This window comes from Hyperolius riggenbachi, chromosome 1, assembly GCF_040937935.1.
Source record: "Hyperolius riggenbachi isolate aHypRig1 chromosome 1, aHypRig1.pri, whole genome shotgun sequence".
Lineage (NCBI taxonomy): Eukaryota > Metazoa > Chordata > Amphibia > Anura > Hyperoliidae > Hyperolius > Hyperolius riggenbachi.
The window spans coordinates 147,305,694-147,323,334 of NC_090646.1; the positions used below are offsets into that span (position 1 = coordinate 147,305,694).

Genomic DNA, 17,641 nt, shown 5'->3' on the forward strand with positions numbered 1-17,641 from the left:
AAATTGTACAGAAAACATTCAGTGTTTGGTCAAAATCAATGTGAAACAATTCTATGGTCGATTGGAATAAGGACTTTTGTTGATCGAAATGTTGGATTTTAAGATCGTATCTGAAGAGAGAAAATGCCCTAATCTACCCGTTTATGGCAACAATCAATAATTACCTTTCGATTACTTTCGACCGTAAAAAGTGTGTTGAACGATCACATCTAATGAAAAAAATTGTACCATTAATGGGCACCTTTATTAACATAATTATATTGCGGAGTATAGCCTTGTCTAATGACATACCAAATATCTAAGGGATGGGAATTCATGCAGCAAAGTAGCTGGAAGTGTGAAAGAGATGCTTCTGTGGGCTGGCATTATGTGTTCATAGATAAAATGGGCAGAGCCTGCTGACTAGGGGTTATCAATGATATGCACATTTTTCTGAGTTTATGCAAATTTTATGCAAACCTGGGTTTAAATTGATTGGTCCATTTTCAAACTGCATATATTTGTATAAAATTTGCATGAATTTGGAAAAAAATTGCATATCTTTGATCATCCCTACTGCTGACATTTTAGTGCTTTGGAGTGGAAGGAACAACCTAATTTCCAGTTTTGTAGAAAAGGGTTTCCTAACATAAAAACCACCATTGACCAGACTGGTGCTAGCTGTGTATTAACCCCCTTGGCGGTATGATTCTTTCCGGATTCCGCAACCCTGTAGCAAGATCATTGTCTGTCGTCATGACGACAGATGGCGATCTCACCAAGGGGATTCAGAGCCTCCGTGGAGAGGAAGAAGAATGGCGGCCAACGTCGGGATCCTCCGGGAGGTGAGTGAAAACACCCGCTTCTCGCATTGCTCAGTATATACCTCCAGCGCCTACCTTGAGTCACGCTCGGGGTTACCGCTCCTGGCTTGTTTTTTTCACCCTGAGCTGGACACGTGATTACCGCTAAGGAGGTTAATAAGCCAACAACTGTGTTAATCATCAAGCTGCAGATTATCAGCAGCTAGAGGTTTTCATTAGGGATGGTTGGAAATGCCAACTTCTGATGCCGCGGAAATTCTGATTTCTGACAATGCAGATGACTGGCTTCTGCAGATTTACGTGTTCTGAGTAGTCTTTTTGTCATTTTTTGCACCCACTCATTGGCCAAATACTTCTGACTTGGAATAAAGGACCAATCAGATAAAGCAGACTGTTACCCCGGTAATTGGAATACCATGGAAATTTTAGGCCAATCACAAGGAATACTATCTGAGTTTTTTGATTAGTCTAAAATTACTGCGGTAATCCGATTGTTGCAGAAAACAATCTGAATTCTCTGTTTGGTTCAATACTTTCGAGCTCTGTGATTGGGCTAAAATTACCGAGTTGCGATAATGCAGTATTTCCACAGAAATCTGATTTCCGTTTTCCAATTGGAAAGGCGAGAATTTCAATTCCGCAGAACCTGAGTGAGCAGACCTAGTTTTCCTTTGCTAATTTGCTTTCACTGCATAAAGCTCATCATACATTATGAGATTGGCTTTAGATCGGGTAAAAGATGAATATCTGACTGACACTGATCATTTACCATGTACCTTGGTACCCTGTGCACGAGCAGATATCTGATAGGATGTCAGTCTGACCATTGCCTCCATTAGCATTGTACAGAGGGGTAAGAATTTCCTCTGCAACTGCTAAAGGGCTCTCTCCACATCCTCAACATACAGAGTGGCAGCGGCGCAAGGAGAATGTGTTTCCTGCCATGTGGCTGCATTCCTGACGGTACTATGAAAAAAGGAAAATAGATCTGACCCAGTGCTATAAGCAGGTGCACATATGTAATATATATAATAATATATAAAGTCGGTGGACATAAAGGCTAACTAATTCTAATGTCTGGAGTGCATAAAGGCTAACTAATTTTACTAATAATACTGATATATAGAAGGGAACAAACACTATTTAATACCAATATTTGGAGGGGACAAAGACTAATTGAGAATTAAATCTTGGGTCCCAATAAAAATAATGGGGGGTTGTCCTCTAAATTTTTGTTGGGAGACCTAGTGATTTCTAGTTTCTCAATACAGTACAAAGCTATATGAAATGTTTCTCCAGCACCTGACCTTAACCACTTCAGCCCGTGGGTGTTTTCACCCTAAAGGGAAGGTCCGAGGAAATGTTTCCTTTTTTTAAAAAAGGGCTACTTTCCCCGGGCTTCATCCAGCCCCTGGCAGCTGATATCTCCCTGGCCGCAGCTCTTGTGTGCACCTGCACAGAACGCTCCAGACCACGTGAGCGCAATCCCTCACTGTCCTCACGCATGCCTTCCGCAGTCCACCCGGAACCCTCGTTCAGCCGCAAGTATACCCCAGTAGTCAGCTGAGTTGAGCTCAGTCTGACTGAGTGACGTTAGCCAGGGCCTTCTACGCTTGCGTAGAAGGTCCACGAATGCGCAGAAGGCTCCCTGCTGACGTCACGCAGCCACTTACCGGAGCAGATTGCGGCTTAGTGCAGGATCGCAGGAGGACGGCGAGGGACCCATCCCTGCTTATGGGGCTGGAGGAAGCCCCGGGTAAGTAAAAAAAATGCTTTTCATTCGTCTCTGGGTCACTTTAAAATATATTGGGAAGAAGAATGAGGGACAACCCCTCTTAAAACATAAAGAGAAGCTTGGGAGATTTAAAAGGATTCACCTTTTTTTAGACTGGAAATAGTAAAGCGCAATAAAAGGGGTGAGGATTATATACAAACGATGTCACAAAATGAGTCAAAAAAGTGGATTTTTTTAGTTGGACACATTACAATCATGCCCGTTTCTATGGACGTGTGGCCCGTACCGCCGCCCTGAGCGCTGTTGGCACGGGGGCGCTGTAATGGAGGGGGGAGCCTCAGCTGTGCTCCCCCCTCCGAAGCGCAGCAGGAAGTGCTGGAAAAATAGTCAGGAAGCAGCGTGCGTATCAGCGTGTATGCAGAGCAGAAGAAGTCCGGCAGCAAGTGAGCGTCGATTGGAACCTGGGAGGTGAGTTGTGACTACTTTTTTTTTAAGTAGCAGTAATAAGATTTAATTTGTATATTTTTACCTGTATATATCTATATGTACATATATATATATACTAGGATCTTTACTCCAGTTTCAACCTGTAAAGTGTTGAATATTGAACATTCATCTCTTATATTTATATTTTGACTGTAGAGGGTTAACGTTTGAATGTTGGATATGTATGTGTTTTAGATTGCGACATTTTAAACATGTGGGCACGTTATGAAATACCATAATTTTCAGACTATAAGATGCTCCTGACCTTAAAGAGAACCCGAGGTGTGTTTAAAGAATGTTATCTGCATACAGAGGCTGGATCTGCCTATACAGCCCAGCCTCTGTTGCTATCCCAAACCCCATTAAGGTCCCCCTGCACTCTGCAATCCCTCATAAATTACAGCCATGCTATGAGGCTGTGTTTACATCTGTAGTGTCAGTCTCAGCTGCTCCCCGGCCTCCTGCATAGCTCTGGTCCCTGCCCCCGTCCCTTCCCTCCAATCAGCAGGGAGGGAAGGGTTGCAGGCGGGGACTGGAGTTCTGCAAGAGGCGGGGAGAGCAGCAGACTGACACTATAGAGATAAACACAGCCAGCTCTGACAAGCTGTTTGTCAGCAGCGTGGCTGTGATTTATGAGGGATTGCAGAGTGCAGGGGGACCTTAGGGGGGTTTGGGATAGCAACAGAGGCTGGGCTGTATAGGCAGATCCAGCCTCTGTATGCAGATAATATTCTTCAAACCCACCTCGGGTTCTCTTTAAGACACATCTAGGTTTAGAGGACAAAAACTGGGGAAAAAAATACTAAACCTAGGTGCATCCATGGTGCAGGGGCGTCTTGTGGATCTTCTCCCATGAATTATTATGCCCCCCTTGTGTACCCCTGTGTCCCCAATGCAACTTTAGCATCCCCCCTGTGTCCTCCTCTCTCTCCCCGCATCCTCCTCTGTCCCCATGTGTCTTGCTCTGTCCCTCATGATCTCCTTTGTCCCCTGCTCTTGTGTCCTCCTCTACTGGTCCAAGCTGGTGTCCTGAAGGTTCCAACCGGTTCAGAATTACAGTCCACTGTATCAGAGGAAGGGAAGGTTGGTAGTTGGGGACCCTCACAGCTCTGGACCCCCTGCGATCACAGGTGCTGCTTCCTTCTAGTTACGCCCACGGGTACTATAGGAGAATAAATCTTGCAAGAGTATACTAGATTTCACTAGAGTCTATATGGATGCAATAAAGTGTTGAATTACGTCAGCACATCGTAGTAATATTTTACACTCTTGCAAGATGTATGCTCCTATAGTACCCAGAGGCGTAACTAGAAGGGAGCAGCACCTGCGATCAGGATGGCCAGAGCTGCGAGGGCCCCCAACTACCAACCTTCCCTTCAGTGGACTATGATTTTGATCAGGTGTTTTTGTGGCTTGTTATGGGTGTGAAAATCATGATGGCCACACTTGTATTATGACCCTTGCGAGATGGGTCCCTAGGCTGTGGAGGGCACCAAGGAAAGACTGTGGGGGGGGGGGTTATACATTGGGGGGGCATCAAAGTTTTGCATGGGGGGCATGAATTGTAGTTATGCCACTGATAGTACCTGTTTATATTAGAAGCAGGCTGTCCCCTTTTGTTTTATCTAGATAAATACATTTGTAAGCTATTGTGTGCCTTGTGTTGGACCAAATTAAATAAACAGTGCCATTCCTTAAAGGAACTTTATAAATGATTTAGTCAGTGTATGCTCACAGTGTGATGTCAGTACCTCAGTGCTGTGAGGCACTGACATCACACTGTGGGAGGGGTTTCACCACAATATCAGCCATACAGAGCCCCCCTGATGATCCGTTTGAGAAAAGGAATAGATTTCTCATGGGAAATGGAGTATCAGCTACTGATTGGGATGAAGTTAAATTCTTGGTTACAGTTTCTCTTTAAATCAAGAACATGGACGGTCGATAGGCAGATTTTGCAAGAAAAAGAGTATTCTGGGTAGTGACATAATTTTTATGTCAATCCTCCTAAAAATATTAAAACAAGGGCAATCCCAGTTTCTTAACTTATGCCTTCATTTCTTTTAGCAATTTATTGAAATTAAGGGCAAATACAGATACGTTAGTATTTCTACTACCTAGACACCCCCAATTATTTCACTGAGGGTTTGTTCCATGTACATTTACAAATATTAAGATATTGTTTTTCCTTCATTGATGTTAAAATTGGAAGTTACAGAAATTAAATAGGTTTTTGATGTGACTGGACTAGAATAAATCTCGCTTCAGACCTCATAGATAGCAGGGGCCTGCTAAAACGCCGCTATTCCGCGGCTTAACGGGGGTCCCTTCACCCCCCAAATCCCCTCGGTGCAGCGGGGGAGCGCTTCCTGGTTGGGGCAGGGCTAACCGCTGCAGCCCTGCCCCACGCGCGTCTGTCAGCGCGTATCTCCGCCTCTCCCCCGCCCCTCTCAGTCTTCCTTCACTGAGAGGGGCGGGGGAGAGGCGGCGATGTGCGTCTGATAGACGGCGCTGAGAGGCAGGGCTGCAGCCGTTAGCCCTGCCTCCAGGAGGAGAATTTTACGACCAAGTTTGCGAACAACTTTTGCGGGGTGGGTTTGGGGGTTAAGACACGCCCGTTAAGCCGCGGGTTAGCAACGTTTTAGCAGGGGCACACATGCCCCTGCTAACTATGAGCTCTGAAGCGAGATTTATTCTCGCTTCAGAGTCTCTTTAATGCTAATAAATAAAGAGATTGGGCGCAAGTGCGAGCATTCTTCCTTAGAGTTCCAGTCTTTGGGTATTATTGTTATAATGGCTTTATTGGTTCTTTTAGAGATTTCTGATCCGTCATCTTCTGCATTATAGATTCCAAAGATTGTCTGCACAGCACTTAAAGTGGACCCAAATTAAAAATACAAGAAGAGAAATAAAAACAAGAAGAGAAATAAAATCTATTTTCTAAATTATAATAATAAATAGCAGCATTTTTTCAGCTTCATGATGACAAATACAGGAAAATTGGATACTTACCTACAGGAAATTTTCCTTTCCTGGTGCAATTCCATGGCAGCATACTATGGTTCCAGGCCCCGCCCCCTAACCCCATTGGACACCATAACTATAAGTTTTCTGCATGTACTGAACTCCACCATTATAATAACTATCGTCCTCCCCGACTTTGGGTGGGACCGTATACTGCCATGGAATTGCACCAGGAAAGGAAAATTTCCTGTAGGTAAGTATCTAATTTTCCTGTTTCCCTGGTGCTTCCATTGCAGCATACTATGGCATTTAACTAGACATAAAAGAAATCAACAGGGAGGGAATGCATAGCACTACTTAAACAGCAGAAGCAGTACTGATGATTGAATGACCAACATTCGTAGAGGTTAACAAGGATGGATAAATCCTATAATGTTCTATAAATGTATTAGCAGATGACCACCCTGCAGCTTTACATATAGCTGCCAAAGATACACCAGCCAATGAAGCCCAGGAGGATGCAATGCCTGGTTGAATGGGCTGAAGACTGTGTAGGTGGCACAAGTCCTTTAAATCTGTAAGCTTACATATAATCTTCCTAATCCAGGAAGCGATAGTCCTTGTTGAAGCCTCTTTACCTTTCTTACATCCTGTAGGGATTAACAAAAGATGATCAGATTTCCTGAAGGATTCAGAGGCTTTTAAATATTTTTCAAGTAATAATAGCAAGTTTAGGGGATGTTCTTTAGCAGAGTCTTTGCTATCTGTGAAAGCTGGAAGTGTCCACTGATTGTCCAGATGAAACATAGTAACTACTTTTGGTAGGAAGCCTTGCATTGGTCTAAGCGTTACTCTATCTTGAAAGAACACTAGGTATGGTTCTTTACAACCCAGAGCATGAAGTTCCGACACCCTTCTTGCTGATGTTATAGCCAGTAGGAAGGCAACTTTATATGTTAGGTTTAAAATAGAGCAATTTTCCATCGGAAAAAAGGTAGAAGAACTTAGATAATCTAAAACCACCGGCAAATCCCACTTCGGATACATGTCTTTCCTCTGTGGTTTAATCTTCAAGGCAGCCTTCATGAATTGTTGTATTAAAGGGTGAAGTGACCATTTCTTTCCTGACAATGAAGATAAAGCTGTGACATGAACCTTGAGTGTATTGTAAGCCAGTCCTAACTTCAGACCCTTTTGTAAAAAGTCCAAGACATTATTCACTGACGGCAGTAATGGATTAAATGATGAGGCCTTAGCAAAGTCCATGAATTTCTTCCATATCTTGTTATAGACTGAATTTGTTGATGGCTTCCTTGCCTTCAGTAGAGTTTGTACAACAGCAGCTGAACAACCCAGATTCAAAAGTCTTTCCCCTTCAAAATCCATGCCGCCAGATAGAGTTTGTGAGGGGCTGGATGGTAGAATTCCCCCTGGGATAAGAGTGTTGGTGAGCTGTGAAGGAAGATTGGTTTCGACCGGGCTAGCTGTAATAGAAGCGGAAACCAAACTCTGTTCGGCCAATAAGGTATGATTGAAAGTACTGTCGACTGTTCCAGTTTCACCTTGCGTAGAAAGCGGAAAATTAGCGGCACTGGAGGAAAGGCATATAGGAGTTGAGGTGGCCAGTTCTGAGCTAGAGCGTCCACTGCCAGGGCTGTGCGGCAAGGAATCCGTGAGAAGAACCACGGAAGCTTGTGGTTTTGGTCTGAGGCAAAGAGATCCAAGATTGGCGTCCATGGGCGTCTGCACATTACGGCAAAACCGGGCATCTGCCCGAGCCTGGCCGCCCGCTGCCCCCCCTGGCCGCGTGCCCGTGCAGCCAGAAGGAGGGGAGCAGCGCAGAGAAGAGAGAGAGCTATGGGCACAGTGGGGAAGGGCGGACGTCTCCCCCCCCCCTTCCCTCACCTTAAGGGGCTCTCTCTCCCTCGCTGTCCCCTCCGGAACGAAGTGTGCAGCGGCTGGGCAGCGGGCGGAACTTACCTAGTCTCGCTCCTGCGCCGGAAGTTCTGGTGCCGCACTCTGGTCTGGATCAGACCAGAGTAGCGGCTAATCCATCCGGCGCGTGCGACGAGAGGAGGTAAGTTCCGCCCGCTGCCCAGCCGCTGCACACTTCATTCCGGACTCCGGAGGGGAGAGCGAGAGAGGGAGGGAGGGAGAGCCCCCTAAGGTGAGTGCCCATAGCTCTCCCTCTTCTCTGCGCTGCTCCCCTCCTGCTAGGGCACACATGGCCACTTTTTCTGGGGACATATACCCCTGGCTACATATACTGGGACATATCCCCCTGGCTACATATACTGGGACATATACCCCTGCCTACGTATACTGGGACATATACCCCTGCCTACATATACTGGGACATATACCCCTGCCTACATATACTGGGACATATCCCCCTGGCTACATATACTGGGACATATCCCCCTGGCTACATATACTGGGACATATACCCCCTGCCTACATATACTGGGACATATACCCCCTGCCTACATATACTGGGACATATCCCCCTGGCTACATATACTGGGACATATACCCCTGCCTACATATACTGGGACATATACCCCTGCCTACATATACTGGGCACATATACCCGTGCCTACATATACTGGGCACATATACCCCTGACTACATATACTGGGCACATATACCCCTGGCTACCTGTTCTGGGGACATCTCTACCCCTGGCTACCAGTTCTGGGTACATCTATACCGCTGGCCACCTATTCTGGGGACACCTATAGACCTGGGGCTACCTGTTTTTGGGGAACCACTGCTGTCAGATTGAGTGTATTTTGGGGAACTGCTGCCAGGTGAGAGGTGTCTACATATTAAGGGGGCATTCTGCCTATTTATGTGAAAAGCTGTCTATTTATGTGCCTCATGACTGCTGAATTTGTCTTGTTGCGGGCCTCATGGTTACTGAATTTGTCTTGTTGGGGGCCTCATGATTGCTGAATTTGTCTTGTTGGGGGCCTCATGATTGCTGAATTTGTCTTGTTGGGGGCCTCATGATTGCTGAGTTGGTCATGTTGGGGGCCTCATGATTGCTGAATTTGTCTTGATGGGGGGGGGGGGGGGCTCATGATTGCTGAATTTGTCTTGTTGGGGGTCACATGATTGCTAACTGCGAGACTATGGAAAAAGCTGAATCATCATCATCATATGAGACAATAGCATTAAACCTACTTTTTCCGCTTTTTAAAACAGAAAATGAAACTGGGAGGTTTTAAAAAAATGAATAATTTTTTCAGGAGTACGATGGATGAAATTGTTTATCTTCACAGTTTATTTTCAACTTAATTTTCCATAACGTTCATGTATGAGTTAAAACGTTTGTATTTAGTTTAAATTGCTGTTGGCACTTTGTGATAGTAAAGTGACTTTGCAGTTTGGACACTCGACCTCCAAAAGGTTCGCCACCACTGTCCTAATCTAATGTCCCACCATTGCTTAGTTCATGTAAACTTGTCTCCACCCACGACCACACCCACATTCTGGTTCATGACCACACCTACGTAGCTCCATTTCACCAAACCAGATTTTTTGCTCCCCACTTTTTGCCCCCTCCTGGAAAATTTTCTGCGGATGCCCATGTTGGCGTCCCCAGCGTTTGAGTCAATTGAAGAAATACGTTCCTGTCCAACGACCACTCGTTGTTGTCCAGAGTGTTTCTCGAGAGATAGTCTGCTCTTACATTGAGACGACCCGGAATATACATCGCCTTGAGGTACTCCAGGTTTTTCTCCGCCCATGAAGAGAGAACAGCGGCCTCCTGTGACAGAATTTTACTGTGCGTCCCTCCTTGATTCTCTATGTATGCCACTGTCGTCGTATTGTCTGACCTGAGACAAACCGATTTCCCCCTCAGCATTGGTGCAAAGGCTTTCAAGGCTAGGCGAGCTGCTCGTAATTCTAAGAGATTAGAGCTTTTGTAGACATTCTGGCAACGCCAACGCGATTGCACTATGTGGTTCTGACACCAAGCCCCCCAACCAAACAGACTGGCATCGGTTGTTAGGTAAACCCATTGGGTCGGGAGAAGAGAGAAGCCGTTCAACAGATTGTCTTCTTCCAACCACCATAGGAGAGAGTTTTTCATTTGGGAAGATATCCAGATTCTTTGTTGCAACTGTCGTCTGTCCCACTGCAGTAGGAAAGGTAATTGGAAGCCTCTCATATGCCAGTGTGCCCATTTTATCACTGGAATGGTAGCTGCCAAGGTCCCTAGGAGTTGAAGGCACTCTCTCGCAGACATTTGGTTGGCAGCCTGAGCTTTTGAAATCAAACAAGTAATGGACGGGATCTTTGGAGGAGGAAGAGAAACTGTGTTCAAGAGGGTATTGAAGCTGGCACCAAAGTACACCATCTCTCTGCAAGGAATCAGTTGACTTTTCTGAAAGTTGATGATCCAACCCAGGTCTCTTAACAACTTCAAGGATATTTGAGTGTGGTGGAGAAGAAGATGACGGGAACTGGACAGTATTAGGATATCGTCCAAGTAATGGAAAATCCGTATTTCTCTCTCCCTCAGTAGAGCTATGACAGCTTGTAACACTTTGGAGAAGGTTCTGGGAGAAGTGGAGAGACCGAAAGGAAGGGCTCTGAATTGCAGATGTATGTCTTGAATTACAAACCGGAGGAACTGTTGATATTGAGGATGGATTGGAATATGGAAGTATGCGTCTTTCAAATCTATTGACACCATAAAATCGTTTGGCTGAACCAAAAGGATAATAGACTGTAGAGACTCCATCTTGAACCTTGGTAACACAATATGTCTGTTCAACCTTTTCAGATCGATCACAGGACGCCAGTCTCCTGTTTTCTTGGCCACCAAGAATAGAGGTGAGTAAACACCTTTGCCTCTCTGTAAGACAGGAACTTCCCGTACTGCATCTTGGCATATCAAAAGTTTGATGTAGTCTAGCAGGCATTTTCTCTTTAGTTTCGAAGAAGGAAGTCTGGTTGGTATATATATGTTTCCTGGACGAGACTCGAACTTCAAGCGGTGGCCTTTGTTCACAGTCGTCAGAACCCAAGGATTTGAAACCCTGTCCGCCCACACTCAAGCGTAGGCTAGAAGCCTCTCCCCTACCTGAGGAGTGTGGGCAGACAGGGGCTCAAAAGGGCTTACCCTGAGCCTGACGAGTGACCGACTTATTCGTTTTCGTCACAGATGATTGACCGGTCTGCCATTTCCTTTGGAATTCTTTCCCTGGCTTGTAGGATCGAATACTCCTGAATCTTTGTGTGAGAAAACGCGGAAAAGCCGCCGCATATGCCAAGAGCAAGGCGGCTGACTCCGCGTCCAAAGCGGCGGTTTGCACGCATAGACACACGTCTGGTAGTATGGTGGAATGCGGAAAAGCCGCCGCATGTCCTGACAGCAAAGCGGCTGTTTCCGCGTCCAACGCGGCGGTTTGCATGCAGCAGCATGCGCTTGGTGTGGCTGGGTCTGTTAGTGCACATAGGCAGATGGAGAGCTACGCGCGCGCGGGCCTGAACTCAGGACCTTTATACCAGCAGGGGAAGTGTCAGCTGATCAGGAAGATCAGCTGATTCCTGCAGGACTCATGATTGGCTGAATGGCTCGGGCGGGGCGGCAGAGTCCAGCAACTATATATTCTGCTGCTTGTCAGTTGCTGGTTGTCTGCCATTGCTAACACTTGCGTGAAGGCACTCAGACCTTAGCTAGATCCGACAGTGTGCCAGAACCGGCAGGAGCTGGGAATCCACACTGAGTCAGATTCTTGATAGCTTAAAGTACTAAGTGAATTGTATTATTTGTTAGACCAGTTCCAGGGTGTTGAGATCAAGGCCCTCACACCCAAGACTAGGCATTGTAAATTATCTGTTATGACCTTCTGCTTTCCTGACCATCCCTCTGCTTTCTGATTCGGTACCACACATATCTGTTATCACGTTGCCAAACCCTGCCTGTCTTGGATACCGAATCAGCCTTCTGTCTTTGTACCTTATCTGTCTGTCTGTTGCCGACCTGGCTAGTCCGACCTCGAGAACTATCTCCTCTGTTTAGAGATAGTTCACAGATCTGTCAGTGACACTCCATCCTTGGTGTCACTCACACTCTGGTCCTTCCTTCACTCGGCCTGACTCCCCCCCTTTGGGAGCCTCAGGCCGAGGAAGGAGCCTGTCCTCCAGGCAGTATCCCATACTGCCTTGTATCCCCTTTACGGGGACCCTCCTCAAAGTATTACTGTTGCACCAAACACTTACACTCTCTCAGGTGTCTAGAGGTTAGACATATCTGATTATTGACGATTCCGCAGATCCTCAATAATCGGGTATATCTGTATTCTTGGGGATACTGCGGATCGCCAAGGATCAGATTCTCTCTCTGGTTGCTGACACCGATCGTTACACTTTGAAATTGAGGCTGAGACTTTTGTACATACTTCTGTTTTCTAAATTGCCTGTCCTGAGGGATCTGACCTGATCTACCACCAGTTTTCTTTGAAATGGCATTGTCTAGCTTTTCTCCGAAAAGATATTTTCCATTATATGGTATCTTTACCCCATTTTGTTTTGAAGAAGTGTCGGCTTTCCATAGTTTTAGCCAAAGGGCTCTTCTGGCTGTAATGGAAGACATCATAGCTCTTGACGATGCTCTGACCCCATCTATAGCTGCCTCACTTACAAAGTCGGATGCTATCTTGAGATCTTCCAGTGCCGAGACTATCTGGACGATGTCTGCCCCTGATTTTACTGCTTCCTCGATATTATTCGTCCAAATTCTCATAGCTTTTGAAAGGGAAGTCAAAGCAATTGAAGTTTTACAAGCAGCACCAGCAGATAAGTACGTCTTTTTTAATTCACTTTCTATTTTACGGTCAAGAACATCTTGAAAGGCAACAGAATTTTCCATTGGCAGTGTAACATGTTTTGCGAGACTAGCAATGGAGGCGTCCACCAATGGAGCAGTCTGTAGGGCTTCTGCGTCTGTTTCTTTGAATTGATAAAGCTTCGACCATCTGTGAAGGGAGTCTTGTTTATTGCCTTATTCCATTCATCTGTCATCACACCTTTAATTTCTTTCATGAACGGGAAAGACGGGCCTGATTTTGACAAATGAGGGTAATACTTCCCTACCTCTTCCGATGCCTCTTCTGGATCATTCCACTGTAAGGCTTCCTTAATTGCACTCACTAATGGTTCCACTAAAGAGAATTGGAAGTTCAAGTGGTCTTCGGCATCAGAAGTAGACTCTAACACAGCCTCTGGCTGAACAGAACTATCCTCCACGGCTGATGGACCAGGAAGGACCATATCCCCTTGAGTGGAAGTCGAAGCAAAGGCTGGGACTTTTGAAGCCAGTTCTTCCCTAACCGCTTGTTTACTGAGGTCCAAAACTTTGGACGAATCTTCTGCCTTGTCAGCGGATTTTTCTTCAAAGCATTTCTCACACACTATTTTGTCTGGCAGAGATTTTCTTCCACACATCCAGCAATCACCATGCGGTGGCCTGATTGGAGACGGGTTCCGATATGGGTATGGTGCATATATTCTCGATCTTGACCCGGATCTATAGTAGGAGTCATATGAAGGCGATCTTTCGTTGCGTCTTCTCGATCTACTTCTACTTCTTGATCTTACTTTCTGTGCAGAAGAATAATAGTAGTTTCCTGCTTTATCCGATGCATGATGATCTTCTTTATTTTTAGGTCTAGAAGGGCTAAAGAGGAATACTAATTAGTACCCATAGAGCCATTGGCTATCATTCATGAACAGGCTGTCGGTAAAGAGAATCAGTGCGGGAAAACACTGCTGGCGGATTTTTAGACTTCTGGGTGGGCATTCATAAAAAAGTATCCAGTTGCGGTAGCAGTGCGGAGATTCCCCGAACTAGGCAGGCGGTAGGCTTGCGGAGACACGGAAGCTGCCGAGTTGATACATTTCTCCGTGTTCCGCTCTGCTGCAGCTGCCTGGGAGGTCTGTGTGTCTCCATTCACTTACATTGGTATCGCCACATCAGAGTGAGCGGTACTTCCCGACCTCACACCGCTTGCGGTGATCTTTATGAATGAACATTTTGCTACATTTGTACCGATAATCACCGCAAAAGGCGGTGATTTATCACTCTGCTTGGTAGTGTCATTTTTCCATGCGGAAAGAGGCTTTATGAATGCTGACTTTGCTAAGTGGTCGGTAAAGTCAGCTGTTTTAAGCATTTCTGCATGCGGAAATGCTTTATGAATGATAGCCATAGACCCTCCTTTTTTTTTTTTCAGGTATTACCTGTGAGGCTCCTTTCGGTGTTTGCTACCACCCATTCAGGAGGATAATGAAAAAGATATAGTCAAGCTGCCAAGAGGAAGGAAAAAAGAAAAAGATTAGAAAAAATATTATATTTGAACAATAATATATACACAGAAAGAAGATGCAGTTGCACATATCTAAGTATATAAACATACATATACTCAAATATGCTAAAAGCAAAGCAATGCACCCATCTCCTCTGTATATAAATATATATATGTCTATAGATATATATATATATATATTTAAACATATGTATAAATCATATATACCTAAAATTAAAATTCCTATATTTACTTTAATGCTTACAATATATATCACTAATATTCAGGGCTTCTCCGACGCTAATAGCAGCAGGGGCTGAAGAGCTACAGAAAAGCACCCTCCAGCCCCAGAAGCGCCGCTTAAATAGGAAGCCCAGGCTGTGAGCATGCTCACAACGAGCTGCCCACAACCAAGATGGCCGCCGCTGAAGGAAAAGGGCAGAAGAGAGGCGGAACCCCGCCTGAACCATAAAAACGACCCAAGTCTCACGCGCCCGCGCGAGAACTCGGCTACCCGACATTTTCCTCCACGGGAAGCCACTCTGCAAGCTTCGGCGTTGCCCGAGAGAGACGCCGAGGATGCCGGAAGCAATCCCCCGCTGCCTATTCCCCGCAGCAAGCTGGGCACCGCTCGACCATCCTGGAAAACTAAATAAAAAGGTATGGGAAAGACAACCTCGCTGTATACACAGCGTCTGGCTGCCCCCAATGAAAGCATGAAACGACAGACAAGCATGAAATAGTTATAGAAGGCAGCATAAACAACCTGTATTTAACAAGTTACAACACACTGGGACTATAACCGGGATCTCATGAGAAGCATTTAGCCCCTATAAGAGACTTCCCCAGGGAAAGGGATAAACCCTGGGGGAATTTAAAGAAACAAAAAAGGGATAGCAATAAATAGTGTCCAAGAGGAGGGGAGGGCAAAGGAAAAAGAATGGTGGGGCTCAGTACATGCAGAAAACTTATAGTTATGGTGTCCAATGGGGTTAGGGGGCGGGTCCTGGAACCATAGTATGCTGCCATGGAAGCACCAGGGAAATAAAATATTTTACATTTATTGGAGGAACCCCTCCCTTCCTTTCATATTGCCAGGACAGAATCCGGCAGACTGGTGGAGTAGGAGGTGTCCAGCAAAGGATGAATTGCTAATGGCTGCCACCTGTATAACTCTAGTTATGAAAAGAGAAGGGTGAAAAGCATGCACTGTGTTATGATTCCTCCTGTGACATGTTCTGTCCATTGCAGGTGGAGCCGCAGATGGACAGTCCCGATTTGTCAGTCTGCATTCGGTTGTGCATTTGCAGTGAGTCACATTGTCATTTGCAATTGCTCTGCAGTTCTGGGCAGCTCAGGATGCTGTCATTATTCCACCAATGGCTTGCTGCAGCTGAACTGCAGCCAGATTTCCCTGGATTTCCTGCATGCATGTTGTTGTTGCATAGGACTGCATGCATTGGTACAGATAGTCTTTCAGCTAGCAAATGGTAACCAAGCCAGCTCAGGATTGAGTGTTTACCATCCAGCTGTGTGGAGATTTGCATGCTTGCATCCATTGGCTGATGCCAGCATAAAAGCCTGCCTCTCCTTTTAGACCCCGGCCCGTCATAGTCTCAGCTCTGTCTAAGCTGTTACTGGGTCCCTTGATATTGTAAAATATATTCCTTGTCTTAGTTCAGTTATCATGTGGAGCTACGTTATATATTCCCCATGGGGACATTTATGCGTACTCCTTCTAGTATAGAGATTTTGTATTGCCTAGCCTTGTTCGCGGTATTGTTCCTGATCCTAGACAGTCTTCCTTGCTTATGTTCTATATCGGTTCATCACATATGTTAGTCAGTCGTTTGTAGTTTCATTGATAGCTGTAAATTGTAATACTCTAGGAAATCATATCTATTGTATATTTGTCAATGTATTACGTTTGCCTGCCTTTTGATTCTGCTATTGCCTGACGATTCTGTCCTGTCCTTGCAAGGTAGCCATTGCTGTGGTTGCTATTGGTTACCTCACTCTTGTCTTTGTGAATGCTTGCTGTCACTGAGGCAGTGACTAGATTAGCAAGCATTCATTGGGCTTGATTCACAAAGCGGTGCTAACAGTTAGCACGCTGGTGAAAAGCCCTTTATCACGCCTAAACTCAGTTTAGGCGTGATAGGTTTAGGTGTGATAAGTTTAGGCGTGATAAGTTTAGGTGTGATAAGTTTAGGCGTGATAAGTTTAGGCATGATAACTATAGCACCAACTGGGTTAGCACCGCAGTGCACAGCTGATCAAAAGTTTTGCGCTAGCAAAGTCTGGTGCACTTCGCATAGAGTTTAATGGCGCTGCTTTGCGTGCGGGACTTTGTGCGCGATCTAAACTTATCTAAACTTATCACGCCTATAGCCTTGTAGATAATTAGATAGTTAGAGGCGCCCCAAAAGAACATACAAAGTCCTCTTCAACAACCTTTGCAGCCGTGCCAAGGATTAATCCTTCTCTCCTCCACAGATAATGTCATATAGCAATATTTCTTCAGAAGCCTGATCTAAGATATGATGCGGGTAAACCTTGACTTTGTGCCACAACAAAAGAGAACATCTACAAGGCTATTGTCATATAGCACCACGGCGCCAGGGATTATGCTGAGATAGGTACACATATACACTCCAATCCACCTCCAGAGATCCCTCCTATAGCGTGGGTGCCTGTAGTGCATCTCCGTGCAACCCAAGAAAAGAAAACCGAGGGATTCTCTCAGTGGATAGAATTCAAGGCAAGTTTATTTGTAAGTCAATCATAAAAATAGCCAGAGAGGGTCCTAGATGGTATAGGACCCTCGCTATGTAAGTGATCTGTCTACAAGCCTGTTTTTATGATTGACTTACGAATAAACTTGCCTTGAATTCTGTCCACTGAGAGAATCCCTCTGTTTTATTTTCTTGGGGTGCACGGAGCTGCACTACAGGCACCTACGTTATAGGAGGGATCTCTGGAGGTGGATTGGAGTGTATATGTGTACCTATCTCAGCATCATCCCTGGAGCCGTGGTGCTATATGACAATAGCCTTGTAGATGTTCCCTTTTGTTCTGGCACAAAGTCAAGGTTTACCCGCATCATATCTTAGATCAGGCTTCTGAAGGAATATTTATATTGAAGTCCTTCTCCCAACAGTACATTTAGAGAAGCTGAACTTCTTCCTCCGGTCCACAGTAGCGGAATTTACCGGCCACAATAATCAGCACTTTTTGTTTCCCTTTCCCTCCCCTATAGATTCAAGCACCGACTTTGTTGGAAAAGTCAAGTTTTTGAATATATTGTCCTTTAGAGGCTACCATAAGGTCTG

The 17,641-nt window shown here is 45.4% G+C and overlaps 1 protein-coding gene across 1 annotated transcript in view; it reads right to left on the minus strand.

Annotated features, from left to right (window-relative positions):
* The window catches only part of LOC137567913 (caspase-3-like), a 134,710-nt gene that overhangs the window by 18,153 nt on the left and 98,916 nt on the right, over window positions 1-17,641 (minus strand). The window lies entirely within an intron of this gene.